This window comes from Salvia hispanica, chromosome 5, assembly GCF_029641045.1.
Source record: "Salvia hispanica isolate PSC_SH4W2 chromosome 5, Shi_PSC_v1, whole genome shotgun sequence".
NCBI classification, from domain to species: Eukaryota; Viridiplantae; Streptophyta; class Magnoliopsida; order Lamiales; family Lamiaceae; genus Salvia; species Salvia hispanica.
Genome location: NC_142696.1, coordinates 27,386,644 through 27,391,985, shown reverse-complemented (window position 1 = coordinate 27,391,985; position 5,342 = coordinate 27,386,644).

Sequence of the window (5,342 nt, the reverse complement as noted above, 5' to 3'; positions counted from 1 at the left end):
TTGACTGCATTAACAAACTACTCGTTTACCCAAATAAATGCCGCCCAATTTTTCCATTATCTCGTAAGTGTTGCCCATTACTTCCTAGATTTAACACCATTCAATCACTACTTTCAAGTGTATCAATTAATGCATTGAGGCCAAAGGTCTCGGGTTCGAGTCCTCCGTGGTGCGGTCTTTAAATTTAAAATTATTTACCCATAAAAATAAATAAATTAATGCATTAATTTATTCGTATCGAGTTTTTAAGCTAATGATATCTGTCAAGAAATTAATGTCGACCAAATTAAAATCAGCCATGGGACTATGTCTAGCGATTTTTGGCGAGAACGCTATTGCCATTTTGACGTGTTTTTTAAGCCGCCATATACGACATGGCGGTCGTTTTGTTTTTGTGATTTCAGGGCATTTTCCCTTAAACTCTCCCATTAAGCCACATAATCCAACCTGCATTTTAAATAAAAAGAAATTTTTAGGTGAAAATCAGAAAACCTCTAAATCTAAATCGGGACTAAACCTTTAATCTCTCTCCCCATCTCTCACCCATACCCGCCGTCTAGTGTCGCCACCTGCCTTCGTCTATCGTTGCCTCCAGCTCCAACACCGCCAACAGCCTCATGCATCGCTGATGGTAACGATGAGGATGAAGATGACTGCGTTGGGGTTGATGACTATTGTGGAAAATATTAATTTAGACATTAAATATCATCAATTATGATGACTTTATATTATAGAGTAAACTATAAAAATAGTCTCCGAACTAAGGATTTATTTCACTATCAGTCCTTGGACTTTAAAAATATCTGCAGTAGTTCCTGAACTAATTATTTATTTCACTAGTGGTCACTATCAGTCCTTGGACTTTAAAAATGTTTGCAGTCAATAGTCCCTATACTAATTGTTTATGTCACTAATGCTCTTTTATCACTTTTCATAGGCAATTTCACCCGAAATACCCCCAAAAGTGAGATGGGCATTTTTGTCCATCCACAATTTCACCTTTTCAAAATTGTTATTTCAAAACAACCTGCACTGAGTGCGATATTATTTCAAAACAGCCTGGAAAATGATATAGTACTCATACACATGATATTTCGGACTGCCGCGTACCTTGCAATGAGGTTCGGCTGTCCAAACATGGTCTCAAGGCTATCCATGATCAAAATAGAGCACGCTCATCTTAAACAGCAGCAGCTGTCTGCACAACTTGATGTCTTGATGCCGATTGTGAAGCACATTCGATATATGTGCTAAAATATAACACTTCAATATGTCATTAGTCTTGCCCCACTATTCATAACGTTTGTCAACTGGACTAGGAGTATCCAAAATAAACTTATAGTCTTCAGCGATAAGAATTCACATTACGTTTTCACTCCATGCAGTTTTGGTTCAAGATTATTGAAAGATGATTGAGAGATTTTTTTTAAGATTTTGTATGAGAAGAAATAAAATATTTTGTCCTTCTATACGAAGATTATAAAGAACCAAAAACAATAATTAAAATCATAAAAAATAATGCTTCAAGGATGCTAAAACAAATCCAATTTTGACAAACATCTGGTCACACTACTAAACAGATCAACTAGAGAACCACTAAGATGACATGACTTCTAAATAATCTCTAAGTATTACCATAAATTATAGTGATACAATATTTATTAGCTCTGAAACTATCGGCAAACATACATGGTAGATTAGTATATCTAAAAGTCAGTAGCGGGATATCGAACACAAGGAATAAGATTGGAATTGCCATCATATACTAAGCATGTTATACTATTTAGAGACACGGAGTGTTTGGTTTAATTAATTAAACTAGACAAAAAAATAAATAAACAAATAACAAAAAACACAAAAACAAATAATACAAAGCAGGCGAATGAATGTTGAATTTAGGATCCAATAACATAATGACGAGATATTATCCAATCGACTTCCTTGAATTGCGATCACTTAACTAGATTAAACCCTCTCCCTTGGTGAGAAATCCGTAGATTAGGTGTTAAGATTAAAGTCCCCTTTAAATCTCTAACATCTAACTCGCAAAGACCGTTAATATCAAAAGACCTCACGTGAATCCTCAACTCTTCCAAGTTCTATTGAATTAAATTGTTAATTACCCCTTTTGCAAGTCAATTATTTCGTCTCTCGATTGATCTAATGTAGAGAGGGAAAGATTGGAGGCTCTGAGATTAATATTATGAATTAGTTTATGGGGTATTTATACATTAGAAAAAGGTTTAGTCTTGATAAATTTCGTGCCCTACAAAAAATGGAAAATATGGTATTTTGTCTCCTTCCTTGAATTTCCACCTAATTTTGGTCAGCTTTGACTACACTGCGCAATGTTCATAGCATGGTTATAACTTTCTTCATAGAACTCTGATTGAAACATGCAAGATATCCACACGAAGCTCTTTCAAAGACAAAGAGAATTGTATGCATTAAGAACTTATTGGACTTCAACAATGATGGGAAAATCAGCTTGAACTGAGGCTGTTGCACCTTGGCCTTTTTGCACCTTTTTATGTCTTTTTCTATCTTTTCTCAACAAACACGTCAAAATACTAAAATGTATAACATATGCAATTTAAGAACATAATTTTCATGATTGATATTTAAAACAAACCATGTCTAGATCTTAAAAACTTGCAAAATCCGTATTGTCATCTAGAACAATTTTTTTTTTTACTTTATGTTGTGATATTCCTTCTTAGTGAAGTTTGTATGCCTTTAATAAAATTCTACCACAACCATTTAAGAAGTATAATTATATGAACTTGCAATTTCGTAGAAATATGGCTAGTACCACTAAGGTGGTGATATGTTTTGAATTTTGCATGCGTTTAGAGATAAGAATTGATCACTATTTATATACATTGTTCTATTAAAAGGGCATTAATATATCATATTTTCTATAATTTGGTATTTTGATCATTTTGTGTGAGATGTGCAAGAAAACATGTGAAAACGAGCCAAAAACACATTTATCATTCAAGGTAGGGTGGACAAATGAAATCAGAATGTCAACAGTATGATATCCAAATTCTATTTAAAGATTACCATTATTTTCGTCATCGAAGGAGCTTTGTGTGGGTACCTTGAACGTGTCAATTGGAGTCCGATAGAGAAAATTATGGCCGAAAAGTACAGGTTTTCCAAAACCGAGTTAGCGACTTGCCGAGTGCCGAGTCAACGACTCGCTAAAAAGTGTCGTTTTTCAGAACAGCTCGTGACTCATCGAGTGTTTAGTCAGCGACTCGCCGAGACGTGTCCAACTAGGATTAGAATCGGTGCTTATAAAAGGGGACCAATCATGACTCCAAACACACCCATTCACGCCCAAAACACCCAAAATCCGTCCTAGATCAAGAGGAAGGCATCTGAAAGACTTTAATAACTGATTTGAAGACTTCCACCCGTTGAACTCTTCTCTGTGGCATTCATTCTCCCTTATTCATGTTTTTATCATTTTTTACCGAATATTTTGCTAGAATTCGTCTGATGTTGCGGATGATAACCCTAGATTATATTTTTAAAGAATATAAAAACCTTCATTTTCTATTTGGTCACTCAATAAATAGAAAATTGCATATGATATCTATACTTATTTAAATAATAAATAAAGCTTTAGTTCAAATTTTAATCTTCAATATATTGATTTAATTAAACAGGTAAAAAATAATCATGCACATTAAATTAATTACGTGAAAGCTTAAATTTCTAACATTAAGCAAGGGTGCATTATGGTGACACCATCTCTAAAGTGACAATGTACCACTAACCTTGTGCTGCCACATGGCACGCTATTCTTCAATATTAAGGGCGTATCCAACAATATTCATTTAGTAGTCGTTTACAGATTGCATGATAGTAATAGGTTGATTGCAGTTTAGATTGTTGAGTATTGCAGTATAGGCATAGAATGTTTCAGTATGACCGTGTTCTGCGTTTTTGTATTTAAATCTAGTTTTCATAGATCAAAACCCTATATATGTATACTTATTTAAATAATAAATAAAACTTTAGTTCAAATTTTAATCTTCAATATATTGATTTAATTAAACAGGTAAAAAATAATCATGCATATTAAATTAATTATGCGAAAGCTTAAAATAAGTATGCATTTAAATCTAGAATTGCAGCTCAAATCTTGGCCCCAGGATTAAGTGATCTAATGGTCAATAATTAACCAATAACACGGAGGGTCATAATTAAGCAATTTTAGGCCTATTATAAAATTCGGGTTTATCTCATGTTAAGATCATTTTAGTTCATGCTTTGTTAGCATGACCTAAAAATAAACTAACTATGACCTAAAAATTCCCTACGTATGACGGTGTTCTGCGTTTCTGTATTTAAATCTAGTTTTCATAGATCAAAACCTTATATATATATATATATTGTAGGGATCAGATCACTCGGGATTCACTAATTACCGGGACCACTTTATTGCAATTGATCTGAGATGGCTAATCTCAGAGTTACAAGCCAAGATACAAGATGTACAATCGAACTATACAACCTACTGATGCTACAAGATACAAAGATAACCCAAGCACTAATCAGAATCCTTGACCGGTTCTGACTCCATGGATATTTTCTTTGTTCTTGACCTGCACACTAAGTAGAACGATTAGTAACACAAAAGACCAGATCCGCAGATCCTAGAGGATCTGTAAAAAGAAAGTAATCGAAAACAGAAGTAATAAACCGAGGGACATTTGCTCAGGTTTCACACACAACTTCACAAGGGCCAGAGACCTCCACCATCTGCACCACAAGTCACAAGGGAGCACCGTGAGACTGAACAACCCCCAAACCCTAGGGATTAACCGATTACTACTTCACAAAAGCAATTCACCACAGAAACTACAAGGACTCGTCTCAATCACCAAGAACACTGCCAGAACATCATCAATTGTTCCTCACACACCAAGATCTTCTCAAATCTTCACCAAATGCAAAAGATCAAAACTCAACCGTTTGATCACCAACAGATCCACCACATCAACACAACGTTGAAAGGATCTCACTCTTCCTCACTCAACAAGAGAAGGGATGATCGGAGAAGATGACCGGAAAAGAGAGAGAAAGAGAACAATCGCTAGAGAGAAGGCAGAGATGAGAGAGAGAGAGAGAGTCTAGGTCAAAATGAATCAGGCGGAAGAGAGAGAGGTGTGAGTTTAACCACTCACAACAAACACACCCTAGATCCAACGGTCTACATTCAAGATTCGGGTGATGATGCTGATGCACTTTTTATTTGCACTATAAATACCTGCAAGTATACAGAGTAGGTATAGTATAGCAAAAGGTTAGTACCGGGTATCGAACAC